General features: G+C 45.8%; 1 protein-coding gene across 7 annotated transcripts in view; it reads right to left on the reverse strand.

Moving 5' to 3' along the window:
* Positions 1-22,743, reverse strand: part of TNFRSF19 (TNF receptor superfamily member 19) — a 158,443-nt gene that overhangs the window by 90,189 nt on the left and 45,511 nt on the right. The gene's annotated exons all lie outside the window — the stretch shown is intronic.

Consider the following 22,743-nt stretch of genomic DNA (forward strand, 5'->3'; position numbering starts at 1 on the left):
GATTAGAGCAGAGACAAATAAACAGAGAAAAACAATAGAGGCAATAAAACCAAAAGCTGGTTCTTTGAAAAGATCAACAAAATTGATGAAACTTAGATTGACAGGAAAAAACGGGAGAAGACTCAAATAACTAAAATCAGAAATGAAAGAGCAGACATTGCTATGGACTTGACAGAAATAAAAAGGGTTATAAGAGAATATTATGAACAACAAATTGGATAAACTAGGTAAAATAGAAAAATGCTTAGAAATACACAAGCCAACAAAACGGACACAGAAGAGACAGAAAACCAAAACAGAGAGACTATTATCTCATATTGCATCTCATGACAAAGAGATGGAATCAGTAATCAAAAACCTCCTGACAAAGAAGAGCCCAGAACCAGATGCCTTCACCGGTGAATTCCACCAAATATTTAAAGAAAAACCAACACCGTTCCTTCTCAAACTCTTCCCAAAATGAAGAGGAAAGAAGAGTTCCTAACTCATTCTGTGAGGCCAACACTACCCTGATACCAAAGCCAGATAAAGGCACTGTAAGGAAAGAGAGCTACAGATCAAGATCCCTTACAGATATAGATGAAAAACCCCCAACAAAAATAGTAGCAAATCAAAGTCAGTGCATACTAAAGGATTATACACCATGACCAAGTGGGGTCTATCCCATGAAGGCAATGATGATTAATCACAAAAAAAATCAATCAACGTAATACACAATAAAAAAATGAAAGGGAAAAAAAACACTTGATCATCTCATTTATGCTAAAAAAGTACTTGACAAAACCCTAACCCTTTCACGATAAAAACACTCAATATATCAGCAAGAGTCCTTGCCTGCGTCTGCCCCGAGCCGGCGGTTCTCCGTACACCCAGCATCAAGCACCCAGAGAGACATGCCGTGTGCCCACAGAGCAGATGCGGGCAAAGCGGTGGTGGCCAGGCTCAGACTGGGCTGCTCCGATCCAAGCAGATTTGTTCAAATCCAACAACTCTTGTAATACTTTCAGGTCCTCCTCTCAGAACACCACAGCTGCCCCAAATCCAGGGAGTGCCACCACGAGGCAAGTGGCAATGCTCTGCAGTCCACAGCCGGTCTCTTGGGGATCTCCTCCCCCCTTCCATATCTCTGCTGTTAAGAGCCTCAGGCCTGGAAACATCTCCACTCCCCCATCTTCTAAACCCAAGTCAAACGGCATGCAGACGTCCAGTATGGCAAGGATGAAGCAGGTCTTCATCGAATCTGCTAGTTCCACACCTTATTTTATTGACACAGAAATGCTGAGGATCCCAAATTTGATTGCTTTGAAGAGCATGATGAATGCCAATATTAAATTTGCTGGAGTTTTATGTACAAGATGAAGACAGACAACATTTAAAATTACTTAAGATATGATTCCTTTAAATGTGGCTTAAGAAATATGGACACTTAAAACTCTACCTTGAAATAAGAATACATTCTGTCTTACCTAGAGATAAAGGATGGAATGTGGAAGAGAGATTCAGTTTTCATTTGGTTCATTAAATCTGTAAGGCCATAAGACAAGTAATATAAAAAGCTTCCAGGATTCTACTTATATGCACATTGGAAGGAACGTCCAGGTGTTACTGCAAATCTTCAAGGTACTGTTTCAGCAGTGCTAATTTAATGCTGATACACTCTGGACAAAGTTTTACACTGTTAAGCTCTCACTGCTCTCTTGGGGACTGAACTCTTTCCTCTGAGGCTTTGGATTTGACATTGCATTTGATGATTTATGTGCCAGGGCAATGATGGTTTGGAATCTACCCCAAATACAAGCATAATGAGTAAATTTTGCTCATATACTTCTCACCTATTTCTGGTCCACAAGGGCACTAGATTCATTTGAGTAAACTGATTCCAAAGAGGTTGCACTGACCTAACCCTAACTCTAACTCACACGTGTATGGTCAACTGATTTTTAACAAGGGTGCCAAGACCATGCTCTTCAATAAATGGTGCTGGGAAAACTGGATATCCATGTGCAAAAGAATGAAGTTGGATACTATCTCATACCATATTAAAAAAATTAACTCAAAAAATGGATCAAAGATCTAAGTTTAAGAACTAAAGCTATAAAATTCTTAGAATAAAACATAGGGTAAAATCTTCATGACCTTGGATTTGGTATTTGGTTCCTTAAATACCAAAGCATAGCATAATAAAAAAATAATAATAATGGGAAGGGATTGGAGGGTTTTAAACATGGAGGGTGACATGCTCTCACACTTTAGAAAGATAACCACCTGCTGGATGCTGAGGTGAAGAGAGAAGGACAACAGGTGAGGGGGTGTGCAGTGGTCTAGATGATGATGATGATGGCTTGGGTTAAGACTGTAACCACGGAGATGTTACCAAATGGTTACGTTTGAGAAATATTTGTTGTAAGAGCAACTGGATGTACTAGTTGTGAGTCATGTGCAAGGAAAGATGGAACCAACAATGACATGAGGTTTTGGAGTGAACCCAGAAAAACTATGGTGCCATTTACTAATGAGGACGGCAGAAGCTTGAAGGACACTGCATTTGCTGGGGGTCGGGAAGGAAGGGAATTCTGTTTTGGAAATGTGAAGTTTCAGATACCTGTTACCTGTCTACCTGGAGCTGCAGAGCTGGCAGCTGGATATCCCAACAAAGCATAAAAGAGATTGTAATTGGAGACACAGATTTGAAACTCTGTGTATAGATAATGTCAAAAGCCAGAGGACTGTAAAATCACCTACCTGCGTAGTGTAGATAAAGAAGAGAACCTAGGACAGAACTCAGGTACACTGTGAAATTAGGAAATCCATAGAAGAGGAGGAGCTAGCCTCTGAGATAAGAAGAAGAGAAGCCTGAAAAAGAATCCATTTCAAGAAAGAAGTGGTAAACAAAGGTTAATGGGATGAATTCTTCCAATTCTCAATAACTAAGCAACATCAGGATTTATTTGGGGGATTGGTTACAGAAAGCAAATTTCAACAATTCCAGAGGAAAGTTAAAACAGATCTGTGATTTTTTGCCCCCTGACTCCAGACTATACTACAAAAGCTACAGTCATCAAAACGGTATGGTATTGGCACAAAAAACAGGTACATGGATCAGTGGAACAGCACGGCCCAGAAATAACCCCATGCACCTATGGTCAATTAATCTACAACAAAGGAGGCAAGAATATACAGTGGAGAAAGACAGTCTCTCCAATAAGTGGTGCTTGGAAAACCACATGCAAAAGAATGAAATTAGAACATTTTCTCACACTCTATACAAAAATAAACTCAAAATGGATTAAAGACCTAAATGAAAAGACCACAAAACTCCTGGAAGAAAATACAAGCAGTACTCTCTTTGACACTGGCCTTAGCAATAGTTTTTGAGATCTGTCTCCTCTGACAAGGGAAACAAAAGCAAAATGAAACAATTGGAACCTAATCAAACTAAAAAGCTTTTGCACATCAAAGGAAACCATCAACGAAACAAACAAAAAACCTAGTGAATGGGAGAAGATATTTGCAAATGATATGACTGATAAGGGGTTAATATCCAACATATATAAAGGACTCATACAACTGAATATCAAAAAAACCCAAACAACCTGATTAAAAAATGGGCAGAGGACCTGAACAGGCATTTTTCCAAAGAAGACAACAGATGGCCAACAGACACATGAAATGCTCAACATCACTAACCATCAGGGAAATGCAAACCAAAACCACAGTGAGATATCACTTCCCACCTGTCAGAATGGCTATCATCAAAAAGACAAGAAATAACAAGTGTTGGTGAGAATGTGGAGAAAAGGGGACCCTCCTGCACTGTTTGTGGGAATGTAAATTGGTGCAGCCACTATGGAAAACAATAAAATGGAGGTTCCTAAAAAATTACAAATAGAACTACCATATTTTTAAAAAATTACTGACCTTGCCCATTGCAGCTGCCTACAAATTTACTGTTGAATGAATCTCTGAATTAAAATGAAACTAAAATGTGATTTCAAAATACGATATCACAAAGTAAAAGAAGAGGCGCGAAGCTCAGTGGGAGTTTGTAACAAATAGTAATCACAACTCAAGCAAGATCTCATTACTCACTAAGCAAGATTATTTACATTAAGAAAGTATCATTTTTCAAAGGAATGATAGAAGGATTATACTAGGATTTGCATCTTTTTTTAAAAGGAATCATTCTGACCTCACTTTTGAAGCTTCACCCAAATCATTCAACTTGACGTTTCTGTTTACCAGAATCTGAGCCTAGTAAACATTGGCCAGACCATCTTCTAACATCTGTATTTGGGGCAGTCAGTTGTGTGCAAGTGAAACCAAAAGTTCATCATGTCACACCAGTTTTCAAACATGCTCTGAGTGCTGAGTTCCCAAGTTAGTGCCCTAAACTGTTTTTATTGATTTTCCTTTTTGAACTGAGAGCACATCAAAAACAGTGCAGCTAGGCAAGCATTTTTCCTTTGTTGAGCAATGTTTTAACATTTGTTTATAAATACAGAACTTCTGAGCTCGTTTCCTTCTTTTAAGTTCCCTTGCAGGCACTGCCCTAATTACGAGTCCTTTCATGACTTAAATGCAAGTGAATCAAGGCAGAACCCCAAGGTGGACTCAAGCTTGCTTTCTTCTAACACGAATACAGATGAGTCACAAATACGGTATTATCATAAGCAGAACCCACCTCTGAGAAGTCAACTCTTGTATCTTTATTTCCCACTTGGCCAAGTTGGGCTAACCACTGAGGATAAATAAAGTGACATGTAAAAGCTGAAAGGCTACAGAACCAAAGAAACCCAGGGTACCCTGTGATGGCACGGTTGGGCGCCCTGGTTGTGGGATTATGGGATGGCGGCTCCTCAGGTTCCTGAGAGCAGGAGACCCTGAGACCCCCGTGGAGGACCTCTGAGCCCTCTCTCCATCTGCCATTCTGCCTTGATCAATTTCTGTTTCCCTCTGGGCTGCCTGCCCATCGCTGCCTTATTGCTATTCTCCGCTTGTTACCATGTTTGTTGGGAGGAAACTATGAAGAAAATGTGAAGTGTCCTGCTGGAAGCTGGAGGGAGCGCGAGGGAGGTGGATGTAATTCTATGCATTCTTAAATTTAAAGCCTTTAGAAGTGTCCTTCACATTCATGTCTATTCTCATAATCTTTATATACAGAGTCTTTCCTTTAGATTATTAATACACATTACTCTCTATTACAAGACATTTAAAAAGATACGATTATAGTCAATATTCCAAAATGGTTCCAATTATTCCATTATTTTCTTTTGAATTGAAGAAGGAAAGTCCGAATCTTGCAATGAAAACACTAGTGATATGAATCAAAGCTCCGTTTCGTATTCTGGAAAGCTTTCATCAAAACATTTTTCTGAATTTCTTACCCTAGAAGAGGTGTGTGATTAAAAGAAGAGGTGTGTTATTTAAAGAAACTTCTTTAAATAACATGCCTCTCAGTTCTTATCTGCAACATTATCTCTGCTCTTAGAAAATCCTTTTTTTGTTCTTACTTTTTAAAATATTTTAATTTTAACGGAGCACTGTTGATTTACAATGTTGTGTTAGTTTCAGGTATACAACAAAGTGATTCAGTTATACATATGCATATATTCATTCTTTTTTAGATTCTTTTCTCATATAGGTTATCACAGAATATTGGGTAAGTTCCCTGTGCTATACAGTCGTCCCTTGTAGAAAATCTTAACTAAAGTCAGTGGAGAAATGAGGTAACTGATTGGTAATAGTTTGGAACTGACAGAACACTATTACTAATCAAAGGGTTACAGATGAGAAGAACGCAGTACCAGGATTTTGATTATGTAGAGAAACTGCATGTAATTAGGCCTACTGATGTAGGAGCAGAAAATAGTAGCAGTGACCATGCAGATAAGTTAATACACATAATAACAGACAACAGCAGATTCTAGTGGACATCAGCTCATATAAGTGGAGCTCATGCAAGTCGTGCTCACATGAACCTGATTCTACCGAGAATTAAAATAGCAAACACACAGCTCTTTCTCCCAGAGCTGCCGTGCAGGTGGATGCTGCTGGAACTAGAAGCACTGCTGGTTGATGAATTCACTTTGCTGCTGACGGTCCAGAGCTCAACTTTTAAAAAGGATTGGACAGAAGCCTCCCTCCACTGGTCCAAGTGTGGTACATGGACATCTGCGGGCCTTTATCCTTTTTTCCTCCTCTCTTTTCCTGGCTTTAACATTTACTGTAAAATGCTGCACATACTCTTTTATTTTTTTCTTTTTAACATCTTTATTGGAGTATAATTGCTTTGCAATGGTGTGTTAGTTGCTGCTGTATAACAAAGTGAATCAGCTATACACATACATATATCCCCATATCTCCTCCCTCTTGCGTCTCCCTCCCACCCTCCCTATCCCACCTCTCTAGGTGGACACAAAACACCGAGCTGATCTCCCTGTGCTATGCAGCTGCTTCCTACTAGCTATCAGTTTTACATTTGGTAGTGTATATATGTCCATGACACTCTCTCACTTCGTCCCAGCTTACCCTTCCCCCTCCCCGTGTCCTCAAGTCCATTCTCTACGTCTGTGTCTTTATTCCTTTCCTGCCCCTAGGTTCTTCAGAACCATTTTTTTTTTTTTTTAGCTTCCACATATATGTGTTAGCATACGGTGTTTGTTTTTCTCTTTCTAGCTTACTTCACTCCGTACAACAGTCTCTAGGTCCATCCACCTCACTGCAGATAACTCAGTTTGGTTTCTTTTTATGGCTGAGAAATACTCCATTGTATATATGGCTGCACGTACTCTTGGTTAAGAGCTGGCTCTGCCGTTTACTAGCTGTGTTACCACCAGCAAATGACAACCCCAGTTTCCTTATTGGTAAAATCAGGAAATAACAGTATCTACCTCGTAGGACTTTTGTGAGACCTGAACGAGGTGATGCACATGGAGGGTTAGCATGGTGCCTCCCACAGAGAACCTTCTACATTAGCCATGCTTCTTCCTGTTATTACTTGGAACCAGACATTATATTCTAACTGTTATTATGTCAGAATCTGGAGTGTCTTTTAAACCAACTGAACCACCTACATAGTGGGCAGGCCGCTGAGTACACTGATGGGACAGCCTGGGTTCTTGTCACACGGCCCTAGAGGGCAGGAAAATTCAGAAGGAAAATTCACAATGAAGACAAACCAGCATGACTCTCCCCAGAAGTTTAGACGCGTTTCTTACAAAAGAAACAGCTATCACTACTTCTATCTGAGTACCTCAAAGGGTCCCACCATATGACTTCCCAATGGTAACAGAAGCAGTGTTATATAAGAATAAGCGACCACGAGCAAAATAACTCAAACTCATGGAATACTGTGAATGAAATGGGAAAGCTATTACTAAGAAAAGCCTTTGGGAAAAAGAACTTTAGGCAAATCAGAAAAATATGAATGGTCAGGCACAGAGATAGTTCAGAGAATACAGAGCAGGGGTACACCTGCCAAGACGCTGAAGCAGCCCTCTGGTCCCTCTCTAGAGGCATGTGGCACACGAGCTATAGGACCTGCCCTCACTGCTTCTTAAATACACTGGCGGAGCATTCTGTGTGGATGAGACACAAGGTGAGAGTCCCAGCTGAGTACAATGTTTGTCCAAGATCGCCAAGCCTCTCTCAAAGCCTTGTATTAAGCACTGTTGGTACAGGATTTGGAGAGAATAAACTAAAACAATATGCTTCTTTCTGTTCCAGCTCCTTGAGCACTAAGACCACAGTTTGGACTTATTACCGACATACAGACAGATAAACAGAAACAGACTTTAAGCATAAACAATGATACATATTTAAATTCAATGCATAAAAAAGGGGCATTGCAGGAAGAGGGATTAATACAAATGACTGTCTGAAATCTGTATTTTGTCATGTATGTATCTGCCTGGTTCTATTGCCAATATTTAGATGGTCTGGCCTCACTGTGAAATTGCAGCAGAAAAAAAGGCCAGTTCCATGGGTGTGTGACAACTGTCTTTGTGGACAAAGGAATTTAACTTATCCTTTCCTGAGGGTGGATGGTCATGCTCGGTGAGCATCTGCAACCTGGTGGATAGCCAACGTGGGAAGACAGACCCTCTCATGTGAGAGGAAGAGGGGTAAAGGGGAGACAGTGAAGAGGAAGCAGGCTGGACCACCACCTGGCCGGCACAGCGTCCACGACCAAAAAGACATGCTGACCGACGGGAAATTCTACCCAACGTCGGGGAGGTTTCACCCTCTTGTCTCTCCTCGACCTTACCCGTGACCTTTTAGCTGAGAGTCACTCTTGCTCCCGCCTGGGGACACCTTAGGGTCAGGAAGTCGGTGATGCATGTATTTGCAATAAGCTGATGGTGTGAACTGAAGGAGGAATGTGGTGGGTTCAGATTCTCACCAACACAGCTACCCAACTACATTTTCTGACTTCAATTACTAACCTGCGTGGTTAGAAAACGTGATTTTTGAAAATCGGCGGAAGTCACCAAGTCTCCGCTTGGTGTGTGTAGAGATGGGCTTGGTTCCCTGTCCAACTGAGGCCATATTTTCCACTGCGAACCTCACCCGCCTAAGTAAATGGGCTCCCACAGCATGTCTGAACGGAGTCTTGGGAGCCCAGCACCTTCTTCCTGAGAGACGGCACCAGCCAGAGCGTCTCCGTTGCTCCGTCCATCACCAGCCGCGTGTCCACCGGTGCAAACGCCCTCGGAGACGCCGAGTGAGCTGACAGCCCTCAACCCCCGAAGGACAAAGCACTGTATCCTGCCAGCAGGGCTCTGTTTTGTTCGAAGCTGAGGAGCCACAGTACCATCACTCACTCTGACCACAATAATGAGTACTTTGTCTTTCAACGGCCAGAAGAATAATGGTTTAAGGATGTCCTTTCTCACCCAGCAGGGTACGTACTGCTTTGAAAACTGGCCTTCCAAATACCTGGATCTCTGTCGTCTTCTCCCTCCCACCAGTCTCTACTTGGTTCTCACCCGCCATCTCCTCTGCACCCTGCAGACCTGCCCTCCTGCCCAAATCTGCCAGCAGTGGCTGCTCTGCACTGAGCCACCAGCTTCCACCGACACCGGGCCGGGAGCCCTGAGGCGCCAGAGGAGGACACCCCACCCGGGGGCGGATGCACTGAGCCCCGGCACGGTCCTGGCGGGAGGGCTGAGGAGCAGCTGGGAAGCGAGCCTCGTCCTCACCAGGCCTGTTGTTCCCCAAGGGCTCTGGTCACTGAAGCTGGCCAGTCACTGCTGATCGACTGTTACCAACAGGGAGCGGTAAAGGTTTTCCTTTTCTCGTTTCTTTAAGTTTGCTTTGGATCTTATTAGTACCGAAGGTCAATGTTTCTATCCAGAAAATGAAAATCAACTACATTTATAAGGCATTGAGGACTTCCCTGGTGGCGCAGTGATTAAGAATCCGCCTGCCGATGCAGGGGACACGGGCTCGAGCCCTGGTCCAGGAAGATCCCACATGCCGCGGGGCAACTAAGCCCGTGAGCCATGGCCGCTGAGCCTGCGCTCTAGAGCCCACGAGCCACAACTACTGAGCCTGCCCTGTAGAGCCTGCGAGCCACAACTACTGAAGCCTGTGCGCCTACAGCCTGTGCTCTGCAACAAGAGAAGCCACCACAATGAGAAGCCTGCGCACGGCAATGAAGATCCAATGCAGCCAAAAATAAATAAATAAAACAAATAAATTTTTTTTAAAATTAAAAAAAAAGTAAGGCATTGAAGTGAACAGCTGTATTCTCAGCAAGACAAAAGGTTATAGATGGACAGTATAGATGGACAAGATAAACAGTTTTCTGCTCCTCAAGATGTGTGTGTCCTTGGCAGTGCCCTCAGAAATGCAACAAAAAAACCAAAGGAAAACAGGATTCAAGGGCGCTCAGCAGCCCAGCGAGAGGCCTGGAACAAGTGTGATAGGAGGTCGGACAGGCAAAGGGGTCAGGAGGGCATTAAGAGAGGTGCTGGGGTGGGGTTAGGATGAGGGGTTCAGGCTCCCAAAAGGTAGAAAGACAACCCCGGAGGCCTGGGGGTGTGGGGAGTGACCTGAAAGGCTGGCGGTCGGAGGGGATCCTGACGTCCAGCCCAACAGGCAGCAGCATCCCCGGGAGGGGGAAAATCCTGGCTCGGGACCTGTTGCCACGAGGCGGAAAGTCCCAGTAGCTGAGACTTGGTCAATTATTTAACTGAACTTGGTTTCTGCTCTTCTTCTTTTTTTTTTTTTTGAAGCTGAAACAAGCAGCTTATCTATCTATCTATCTATCTATCTATTTATTTATTTATGGCCGCGTTGGGTCTTAGTTGCAGCATGAGGGCTCTTCGTTGTGGTTCGTGGGCTTCTCTCTAGTTGTGGCGCCCGGGCTCAGTTGCTCCGCGGCATGTGGGATCTTCCCGGACCAGGGATGGAACCCGCGTCCCCTGCACTGGCAGGCGGATTCTCAACCACTGGACCACCAGGGCAGTCCCCTGGTTTCTGTTCTTCTTAATCTTGCTTCCAGAGCACTTTGCTTAGAGACCTGTCCCCCACCAGAGCTGTGCCACATGTTATCATGCATATCTTTGTGGGGAAAAGAAGGGAAGGACAGACAAGGCAACTGTCACAGCAGAGTGGCTGGTGAGACTGGGATGTGAACCCCAGGCCTCCACTGCCCGCAGTTCAACCGCGCGATCGACCAGCGACTTTCACCGCCTGGTGCTGTTTGGAGAAAGTCTGTGATGCCCAGAGAGAGCTCGGTACTTTAGACTTGTCTTTGGCACCGGGTGGATTATAACTGTTTGGTACCGTAATTATGATAAATACCATATTTAACACTGAAAAAATTATAAAGCCCACAATGGCCGTAGATTGTCTATAGCATTCCTCTGTAAACAGAGTAAAGAAAAAGATTTTTTCCTGCGTTCAAGGATGTTTTTCTTCCTTTTATTGTCCCACAGTCCCATAAGGTCTTGCTGCGTTTATTTGACTGATGAAACAATGAAGCTTTTAAACTTCTACACCAAGAAACAGAAAAGACACCATAAAAGAAACACATTATTATGGCCTCAACCATCTGTGCTGTAGGATACACAGGCTCAAAAATAGTTTTGCTTCAACTGCGACTAACAGACCGGGTTGCCATCTGGGAATTGGAACAAAGACATGAAACTTGGGCCCCTGCCCTCCTAGTTCCTGCGCAGGACTGTGCTTAACCCCTTGAGTGCCAGGCTCCACTGGGGGCCCTGGACTCCGTGTTCCCGTGAAAGCACAACCTTGTTCGTTAGACCTCATCCTCGGGAAAGGCAGTGTCCAGCTCAGCATGCTTCCACCTAAGGACTCTCCTCCTGAACTTCTCAGCTTCCCTGTTATTAGTAAAGTGGATAATTCTTAGTTACCTCACTGCAGTATTGAAAGAAGTAATTTTTTTGTTTTTGGCTGCATTGGGTCTTCGTTGCTGCATGCGGGGTTTCTCTAGTTGCGGCGAACGGGGGCTGCTCTTCCTTACGGTGCGCGGGCTTCTCATTGTGGTGGCTTCTCTTGTTGCGGAGCACGGGCTCTAGGTGCGCAGGCTTCAGTAGTTGTGGCACACAGGCTCAGGAGTTCTGGCTCACGGGCTCTAGAGCACAGGCTCAGTAGTTCTGGCTCGCGGGCTCAGTAGTTGTGGCGCACAGGCTTAGTTGCTCCGTGGCATGTGGGACCTTCCCGGACCAGGGCTCGAACCCGTGTCCCCTGCATTGGCAGGCGGATTCTCAACCACTGCGCCACTAGGGAAGTCCCTGAAAGAAGTAATCTTCTGTGAAATTATTCTAAAATGATGAAACTCAAATTATTTCCACCCATTAACTTCCAACTAAGAAAAAAAAAACGTGTGTATGTCTCTGCCCAGTTTCATGTGGCTGGCTCTAGACTGAAGAGAAAATCTGGATTTGGACTGTGTTTCTTGCTATCTCTGTTACAGCACAATTGACCCTGCTCTTATTTTATTTATAACCTGACAGTTGACAGACCTTATGGTAAAGAACCCAAGTCTGGGTTAGGTTGGAAAGAGCATATATGTCTTGAGGTTTGGAATGTGAAGCAGATTCAGGACTTCAACTGGGGGGGCTTTATTTCCTCTTTTAAACCTATTAAGAATCTTCCTTTGGTACATGAAAAAACTGGGACACAGACAAGTTAAATAATTCATCTGAAAGTTAGCTGTTAGGACCAGGACTCAAAGGCAAGCCTCTTCATAATGAAGATTAAATGAGCTAATCCACAAAAACATCAAGTAGATATTGGTCGGCATTAGTCTTGGGATGATCAAACGAGGTAGTTATGTGAGTGTCCTTTCAGTGCTAATGAGCATTAGAAGTAAGAGAGAAACTTCCAGGATCTTATTTTTTAGATCCTTCTTGTGTTCCAGGGCCTAAAGTAATAGAAAACATTTATCGTGCAGTAAAATCTTACGATGTGATATAGAATCGTAAGTTCACCTCTTCAAAATTTGTGTTTTGCCCAAGTTTAGAAAAAAATCAACTGAACGTTATTCTTCTGTAATTTGCTTTGACATCACAGAGCAGGTAGAATATAACAAATATTATTACATTGTTAATACACGCAGCCAAAAAAAATTAACTCTTGAGAAACGGGTGGAAAGCCCGTTCCTCTAAGTGCATCCTTTTATCGAAGCAGCTAAAACCGTTGCATTGAACTGGTCCCCCGCTTCTTCCCTTGCTCTCCTGAAGTCCACCTCCCAGACGGTGAAATGTGACGTCAGATCGCGTCACTCCTGCAGTTAACATTCTCCCTCAGAGGACAGGGTCCTCCTTGGTCTGCACCCACTGGCTGGGCTCCCGCCTCTGCCCATGCTCTGCCCTCCTCCCTGCATCAGGGGCCCTGGGACAGGCCTTCTTCTGACCACCTTATCTTACATAATACCCCCTCCCCCGGAGTATTAGGGCGTCGACTCCTTGCGCACTGGGAATTTAGTCTGTGTTTTTCACTGCAGGGTCCCTGGGGCCACGTCAGTGCCCAGAGTAGGATCCAGTACATTTGTCCGTGAACAAGAGGACAGACTGGTCGACAGTTATCACATCAGAGAGCTGTCTGTATGTCCTCTGCTTTCCAGACTAGCATTAGGCCCCCAAAAAGGACTCCCTGGCAGACTTCCTGAGCTAAGCAGCCTAACACCAAAAATTAGAAAAAGTAATTTTCCTCATTTTAAAGCAAAGCCTGCCTCTTACGACCACTGGAAAGCTTTCCAGGGATGATGGATTTTCAGTGCACTTCTTAACTTTGATACTGGAGGTTTTGCAGAAAATCATTTAAATGCAAAATTCGACATTTCACACCATAACCCTTTGGTCTCCACATAGAAAGGGAAACATGGACAGAAAACAGTAATATATGCATACATACATTTTTTTTAAATGCAAGCGAACAAAAAGATGTCTAAACCCTATCTTCAAGACAATGGTAAGTATGATAAAGAGAGCCCTTCTGAGGTGACTCCAGGCTCTGCTTGAGATGACTCCCCTTTGGGAAGACTTTCACATCTTCCCTGGGGCAGATGATAACACAGCTGTGCACATCTGTCAAAACCCACTGAACTGTGCACGTAAAATGGATGCCTCTTCTTGTACGCCAAGTACATTTCAATAAAGTTAAAAAATTACTTTGGAACAGTTAAAGACAAAAGAAACACTTCTTCCCTTTCCTTATAATTGTACAGTATTGAGAAAAGAAGCGTCCTGAATATTTAAGAAAATGGATACATGATTAGTATATAGACAAAACCCTCACAAACGCTTAATTTCTCTGATATGGTCAAAATAATAAACGAAGCAGTTAAAATACTTGTTTAAACACCTGAAATGGGATATTATTATTTTTTTAATTCCTATTTGATATCTGAGTTTAAGCTTCCAAGTTTTACTTTCTACTACCTTTTCCACCCTTTGAGTTATTTAAAAAATTTTTTTTTGAACTTTTTATTTTCCCTTTGAGTTATTTTACATTACTTTTTCAAGTAGGATGACTCAACTACATTTCAAGTATAGTTTCAATGTTTTTTCCTTAAGTTTGACATTAAACTCTTACTCCTGGTCCTTCCGAGCTGGCCTGGAGACGCAGGCCCGACTTGGGCGCCCGTCCTGCCTCTCTGCCCTGAGACCACCTCCTGGCTCTGTGAGGGCAGCACAGGCTGCGGGACGCGGATGGAGTGTCGTACCCTCCGGAACTCAAGCCCTGCTTGCTATTTTATTTATTGATTTTAATTAATTAATTTATGTTTGGCTGTGTTGGGTCTTCGTTGCTGCACGCGGGCTTTCTCTAGTTGCGGGGAGCGGGGGTTACTCTTTGTTGTGGTGCGCGGGCTTCTCACTGCAGTGGCTTCTCATTGTGGAGCACGGGCTCTAGGCATGTGGGCTTCAGTAGTTGTGGCACGTCGGCTCAGTAGTTGTGGCACACGGGCTTAGTTGCTCTGCTGCATGTGGGATCTTCCCGGACCGGGGCTCGAACCCGTGTCCCCTGCAGTGGCAGGTGGATTCTTAACCACTGTGCCACCAGGGAAGCCCCCCTGCTTGCTATTTTAAACTCTCCTGATGCTTCTCTTTTCCCTCCTCAAAGCAATGTTCCTCCAATGACATCCCTCGTCAAGCAGTTGGCGTGGGAAGCAGCCGGGCGCTCACCCACGTTTAAAGACAAAAAGACCCCCCTCCATGGGGGCAGCTACGTATTCCAGGCGCCCTTGGAATGTGGCCCCTGAAGGACCAAGCGCTGGTTTCCAGGCAGCAGGAGCCCTGGCACAGCACCTCCTGAGAATAAATACTCTGCTCTAAGAGAGGGAGTCATCGCTAAGCTGCAACTTTGAGTGTTTCCACTAAGGGTCCGGCATAAACTGTGAGACGGCTTTTCTCCACACCTATTTATTTCAAGCGTTTAATGGGTACACACACAAATCACTGTACCCTTTGTAAAAGTCCACAACCTAATGAAACAGGCCTGCTGGATTTTATATTTTTTAAATAAACTGCACTTAATCTAACATGCATTTAATTTAGGGATGGCCTTTAACAAACCACAACCTGTTTCTTCGTGAGCAAATATTTAAACGAGTTCATTGACTTTAAATGTCTGAAAGAGAGTGAAGATAAAGGCCGAGAAGCTAGATTTATAGCCGACTGGGTAATAATCAACCGCCCCGCTCGAAGGGCGGGATCAAAGCCTTCAGCGTCTCCAGACCAGGACTCTCCCACCTCCCAGACGGCAGCCAGCTGACCAGAGCTCTCAGAGCATCTCCAGACTCAGGGGACACGGTCCACGGACCCAGTGGAGGCAGCTAAACTGCCCCTTCCTGTTCTTCTTCTTATGCGGGACCAAGTGAATGGCTTACAAATATCTGGCAATTTTGTATCGGGAGAAAAGAATGCACATAGAGCGCATGAGTGTAAGAAACATCTTTCACTTGAAATTTTTTGATTTTTATAACTTTAATGAAGCTAGGGCTAAGGAAAGATAAATACCCGAAACAGCTAAATAATCGTTCAAAGCAGCTGCAGTTACCGCGCACTTTTTTCTCTCTAAAGAGGCCAAGATGTTAAAACTGCCCTGCTACTTTTTCAATATCCTTGGAAAACGAGGAGTTTGCTATAATGAACTGTCAACCTATGTTTAGAAAACAGTTGTTTACCTCCAGAAGCAAGTCTGCTTAAAAAACAGGTTAACCATTAGCAATGGAAATCATTTCAAAGAAATTACAGCAGTTTTTCTGTTTTCTGAAAAAGATTTCAACAAATGTGATGGGGTCTCCCCTCCCTTACCCTTTCTGGGTCCAGAGCAATAATGAAAACTGCAATGCCTGTCGTGAGTGGCATTAGAAAAGCCCGGGGGGGTCAGTCGTTGAGGTGGAATTGGTCCCTCTGCTCTACACTAAATGGCACAAAGTCACGGCGTGCTCGGCGCTCTGTGGCTGCCCCGTGGGGTCCTGCGTCCTCCCCGCTGGACACACAGCTGCCCTTGAGCTTCTCCCTGCGTCCATTTCTCTGCCTGTCTCAGCTGCTCCCCCACTTCCTGCCCTCTGCCAGGCTGGCTGGGCTGACAGAGCGTCACCCACAGTAAAGCCTAGGTGGACCCCACGGGGGCTCACGAGGCGTCCTCGAGGCAGGACATTCGTGCCGGGACCCTACAGGGAGCCCTGGTGGATTTCCGTCTCTTTGGTTCCCCCATAAGCAACCTTCTGTGACCACTGTTTTAGACGGTTTGTCAATAAAGTAAGGGAATCACATAATACTGAGAAAAAGAAAGGGAGGAAAAGCAGACAACTACGGAAAGTGGAAGGAAGAGAGGAGAATGGTTCCCTAAACCAAAGAATAAAGAGTGACCAGCACGGGGAACCTGCTTCAGATGCCTGGGGAGGCTGTCCTGTAGCCCAGGCTGTTTTCTTAGATCTCATTGTTCTCCTATTCTCCACCCTGTTCTGTTTAACAGGAAAGACCCAAATCTTGAAGAAGCTGCCCTTCTCCACCATTTAGGAGGTCCAGGAGGCCCCATCTGTCCTGAAGCAGTCTGGAAGCCGGGCTCCACCAGCACACCCAGGGCACCAGACCCCCCGCCCGACACTTAGAGTCACGGCCTGAGGACCAGAGACTCCGTGAGCATCCTCTGTAAACTGAACCCTTAATTAGCACAGGGTGGCTTTGTGGGCCTGTCCTGCAGAGGATCCAGGAAGGACTCCAGGAAGTCAGGCCACTAAGTATTAGCAAGCCCAGGAGAAGAACTCTCTGTTGCAGAAACAGAAAACACACCCAGATGCAATAACATCACATGGTGTTTCCAAAGCAAATGGATTCGCTATAACTCTTTTGGATTGCATGCATCTCTCTGCATCTCATTCTATGTCACTCACTCTGATCAGATTCAGTGAGTGTTTTAGTCCCCGGTAGTATGAAGAGTCCTGGGTGCTGGCAGGATGGCAGGAACTGGCTTCTGAACCTCAGGGGTTCAGCTGAAACACAGGTGGCAGCTGAGGTCGCCTGTGTTTCACCACAAGTAACTGGAAAACCCATACTGGCATCGATTTCAGGACACTCCCCATTATTTCCTTTTAAATTGGTTTTCTTTAAAAGAGGTGTTTACCAGGCACCCTTACTTCAAAACAATTTAGCATCGCAGATCAAGAGAGAAAAACATCAGTGCCTTTGGACACACAAACACCTGTGGACATCCATCCACCTGCCCACCTGTGGAAGGGCTCACGCACATGTGGACAGAGCAATGTGTGTGGCAGAGACAGCCCTGAAATCCAATCCACCTGAAGTCCAAAGCCCACGCCATACTCACTCGAAAATATCATTAATGTTTAGAATTGTACGTGAAAAAATATACATCTCAGGTGGAAAAAGGATACAAAATTCTATGTACAGCATCATTACACCTATTTTAAAAAAAGATCAGTAGTAGAGATAGAAAAAAATACTGAAATGAAAGCCGTCAGAAGGCTGTATTTTGTTTTGTATGTGCTAATGCTGGAAATGTTTTGTTTATGATGTTCTCCCCTTTTTTTTCTATTAAACTATAAAAACTATCTTTAATGAGCAAATAATTCTTTTAAAAGTTTACTCTGAAATTAGTTTTATTCGTTATTTACAAGACAGTTTGAGTTTCCTTTGGAAAACAATCAATCTTTCCTAATGTGATGTATTACTTACTGGTACAGAGACCTGCGGGTTTTCTGAGAGTACTGAGTCATGTAAATTCCTAAACAGTTGCAGGTTAGCACAGCTCCTGACTTTCCTTCTCCCCCACCCGGCGACTTATCTGATCGCTTATCTCTTGGGAATCACGTGCTCGTTGAACAAAGCAAACATCTAGGTTAAACACCCTTAAATAAAAACCGCTTTGAATTTTTTCAAAACCATTTGTTCCAACTACAGTTCCAAATTAAGTAAACAGGTCTAAAAGAAATCACACCAAATCTGCATTTCTTATCAGGCCCGTGGCAGGACACAGTTCTAAAATTTCCTGGTGTTTTCCTCTATTTCTCCTAATGCTCTAAACAGCTGCACCTTATCAGGAGGTGAAGCTATGATGAGGGGCAAAGCCTGAAGCAGGGGTTTCCACGTAAAGGTTGCCACTTATTTATCTGCGTCTACAGCGATGTCAACCAGACTTCCTCACGAACTAATGCTACAGGCAGACTAGCTGACGTTCACACGTCCATCATTCCTTTGTGGGGAGGAGAGCTTCAAGCTCATGTTGGCCGGGCAGCGGGCATGAGGCCTTGCGCCATGGGACAGAGAGGAGAGCAGCCGGCCGGAGTAGGGACTCTTCGGCCAGCCGAGTAACCAAACGCAAAAGCCCACCGCAGCCCCTTTCTAGGTAACCTTCACTGCTCAGCCCCCAGTGCAGGGGGAGGACCAGCAAGGCAACATCACAGCCAGCTGCATCTGAGACCCTCCCCGAGTGGGGCAGTTCCCAGCCCCCGTACCCCGCGAAGGGTACACCTGGGGTGGGCGGGGCCGCAGGCACCATCGGGAAGAAGGCTGGTGTGCTTCTGGACGCGAGTCCGTTCAGTTCTATCTAAACTCGACCAACATGGCATGCTTAGCCCCATTTCCCAAGGAGTAAGTGGAGGTTCAAAGTGGTGACCTGACTTGCCCGACGCGACACCATCGGTCCAGGCGGAGCCTGGCCCCAGGCTGTGTCCTACACTCTGTTGCTGGTAGACGCCAAGCTTCTGAGGACTCCTTAAGACTGGGCCAATATAAAGAGTCAGGGGGGACAGAAATTTCCTTCTAGTTTTTTTTTTTAATATTTATTTTATTTATTTATTTTTAATTTTGGCTGCGTCGAGTCTTAGTTGCAGCGCGCGGGCTTCTCTAGTTGTGTCGCGTGGGCTCTGTACTTTGTGGCGCCCGGGCTTAGTTGCCCTGCGGCATGCGGGATCTTAGTTCCCCGACCAGGGATGGAACCCGCGTCCCCTGCATTGGAGGGGGGATTCTTTACCACCGGACCACCAGCGAAGTCCCTCCTAGTTTCTGAAATCAGTTTACAAGGAATACAGGTATGCCCTACAGGGAGAGAAACGCCTACTGAGACACTCTTGATGACAAATCGAAGCTGCAGAGAACAGATCTGTCATCTGATGGCTAACGTGTCCTCCATCTCCTGTCACCCCCTGTCCAGTTGAGCGGGGCGGCTTCCCACACTCACTGCTGGTCTTTGAACCACTGCCCCAGTCCCCCGGGCAGGCCCGCGGCCCTTTCTCCAGACAGCAATTTCTCCCACATGCTAGGAGGTGAGGCCGAGGCACCCAGGACGCACCGCGTGGTGGAAGGGGCAGGGAAGGGGCTGAGAGCTTGGAGCTCCTGCCCGCCCGGACACCGCACAGAGGATCACAGACACCGACCATCTCCTACTCACATCAGCCTTAGCGGGGGGGGGGGGGGGGGGGGCACCCCATTTTACAGACATGAAACCCAGCCCCCGGGGAGTTCAGTCACCCGTCACAGTTACACCAGCCAAGACAGGGACGGGCCTGGGTGGCCCTTCGGAGAGTGGACGGAAATATGGGAAGTCGTCAATCTTGTGCTTTCTGTTAAGTTTTCTCGTAATCTCGCGAAGCAAATCTTCGGTTTGCTTCAGGTATCATAAAAAAAGGTATTTACAGTCATTTAAAATTATTCTGGTGTTATTAACACAGACAGTCATCCTCTTTAAGGACTCCTTTGTTGCTTGCTATAAGCTGTGCATTTGGGGTACAATTTAGGTATGTCTTGTGGCAGCAGGACCCCTACGGATATCACAGCAGAGGCAAACGAGGCCTCACCAGGACCACTAACTCCAGCGGACCCTCGGTGCTCCTGGGAAACCCACCGCTTAATCTAATCTAGTCCGTCCACTGTCTGGGATGAGACCCTCGGCCACCTGTGCCTGTCCAGCCTCCGCCGGCAGAGGGGCACCTCGTGCTTGCCGCACACGCGGCCAAGAACGAGAGCGCCTCGCGGGACTCTGGACGCACAAGCCCGGCTTCTTGCCCACCTGCGCCCCGCCGGGCCCTGGTTACAGCACGGAGCCCTCGCCGCCACCAGAGGCCGACCCTTCTCTGGATCCTTCAACAAACCTGACGTGACATCATTCTTTTGTTCTCTCACATAGAACAGTCAGACCCTCTCAACTGGACCTTCCCCTCAGCCTGCAAACAGGCAGATGTGTCTCCTGCCTGCGAACAACATAAAACAAAACCCTGCCCTGCCTGCACCCTCCCGCGCGTCACCTTCAAGCCAGAGCTCTGGACCGAGTGGCCTACCGTTGGCTCTGCTGCTCTCCTTGCACAACCTCCTACATCACCGTCATCTGGCTTCTGTTTCCATCACTCCCTAAAATGGCCGCCAAAGATCTCCGGGGCCAAGTCCAAGGGCACTTCCCGCCTCGGCGACCCACCCCGCCCCTGCCCCAGCTTCCTCCTTCTCATCCTCCCCTGGCCGATCCTTAGGTCACAGCTGGAAAGTCACAGTCGGGGCAGCCCCCCTCCGGCTCCCCAGTCATCACCCATCACTTCTTCTTGAAGCCGCGCATCCTCCCAGGTGGGACTGATCCACCAGGTGCATCCAGGTGTGCGGCGCCTGAGTGACTCGACAGCTAGCCGCCTGCACCCTACGCTCCATGAAGGGAAGGACTGGGTCTACGTGTGTCCCGTGGTGTGCACGCTCCCAGCAGGAACCCAAGTATTTGTTCAGCAGGTAAGTGGGAAAGGCTGCACCTCCCAGGACGGTGGTGTTTACCTGCACCGATCAGATTCTCTCCTTCAGGAGCCTGACCAGGGAAGTACACACCCCAGCAGCCCGCTGAGAGTGCTGGGGGGGACGGGGGACTGAGGCAGAACCTGAAAAAGTAGCTGTGGGGAGCGTCCTGCTGCAGAGGCCACAGCCCCCAGACTCCAGGGCTGCCGCTGGGCCTGGGGAGGCCAGCCTCCCGCTGCCACGTGTGTCACTGAAACAAGCCCCATCTCTCCAGGTAGCTTGAGAGGCGCCACCACCTTCGAGCTTAGCGTCTAAACAACACAGCAACTCCTCGGGGAAGATCACTGAAGGAGCAGTTTTTCGTGGTTGAGTGGAAAAGCCCGAAGTAGAAGTAATGAAAACATAAGGCGCCTTACATAATGTCCCCCAAAGACCTCAAGATCTCTTTTGAAGAGATTAGCTGCGTTCTGGAATTATTCCCAAGAACTGTGCCAAAGGCAGCAAACTTTCCTTCCAAGTGATAAGCATTAAGGCTCACGAAAGACCACCAGACAGTGGTTTCATAAATCCAAAAGCTATCAGCTGTGTGTACTGCATTTCTGACTCTGAAAAATAATTTGTATTTCTTTGCTTTCTAAAAAGTCTCATATAGGGAGAAACATATCTATACACATAAATTAAACCAGCCAATTTTCTTTTCAAATTATAACTTACGGCTCTACAAGACATTAAAGGTTAAATGTGAGATCTACATTGACAGGCTACGTTATGATGTCCACGCCACGCCAGATCCCCCAAGGCAAAGGATTCCAGTGCCTCAGACTTATGACTAGATTACATTAAATTTAAACTCAATAAATTAAAGGGAAAAAAAACCCTCTAGGACTTTCCAACTCTAAATTGGGCAATGCTGATTTCTTCCCTAAATCTTTTTACGGTCGTTTAGCAGGAAGGGCATAATCTTGGCCTTCTGGCCAAAATGATGGCTGAGCTGAGCCACTGGCCAGACTAGGTTGCGGCCACATTTTAACTGGCAAGGGGACGTGTCCTTTTATGGGCTGTGTAGCAAAAAGAGACTCTTTCAGTATCTCCCCTATGTTAGATTTTTAGAGTTTTTGTTAAATGACGAACCTCAAAGCAAATAATACAGGAAAAGGTCAACATGGAGTGGATTACACCAGCCAACAGAGGACAGACTGGACAGCTGGGTTTTTCTAGCGAGACAGTAGGGCGTGGGGGGAAAGAACGCAGTATTTGGAGTTAGACCTGGGATTGAATATTGTCCCTGCCCATCACCAGCCAACAATGGGAAGTTATTAACCCTCTGGACCCAGTGTCCTCAATGACGAATACGAGCTGATGAGGACATTGAGAAAATCAAGTAAAACAAATTGTGACCAATACATAACAGGTATTCAGTACTGCATCTGTTAATTGCAATGAGTTACTTGGCGAGCGTTGACCTATTACAAAGATGGGGGGTCAGGGTATGTTTCTATAAAAGTTGGAAAGGGTCAAGTTCTTTGCCTTTCCGTCACTTCAAATGTAGAAAGCAATGCGCTTTGGTAAAGGACCTAATAGTAGGGACTGCAAAATGCCATGATGTTCTTGGAAACAAAAGTACCATGTGACCTTATCAAATAATGCAATGACTTTCAATGGATTAAAGGGGGCTTCTGTCACAAAAAGAAGCAAGAGGTCAGATCCCATGCACAGAAAATTATACCAGACTAATCCCTAAATAAACATCTGTATTACTCATGCTCCCCGAAGTCAAGAGCAACCCATGCAGGGACGGCGCCCTCCTCCAGCCTTCCTACTGGACCTCGCTGCTCCCACAGCTCAGGAAGGCCCTGCTCAGCGGAGACGAGCCTGCCCTGAGCACACCTGGGGGCCGGGGTTGGGGGGCGCCCGCCCTCTGACTTCTCTCCTGGCCCCTCACCTGTGGGTTTTCATTGGCCAGATTTGTATTTAGGATTAAGAAGAGTGAGGAATCACTCTTTCCTATTCAAAATCAATGCAGGTTGATAACCTG

Source organism: Orcinus orca, chromosome 18 (assembly GCF_937001465.1).
Source record: "Orcinus orca chromosome 18, mOrcOrc1.1, whole genome shotgun sequence".
Taxonomy (NCBI): domain Eukaryota; kingdom Metazoa; phylum Chordata; class Mammalia; order Artiodactyla; family Delphinidae; genus Orcinus; species Orcinus orca.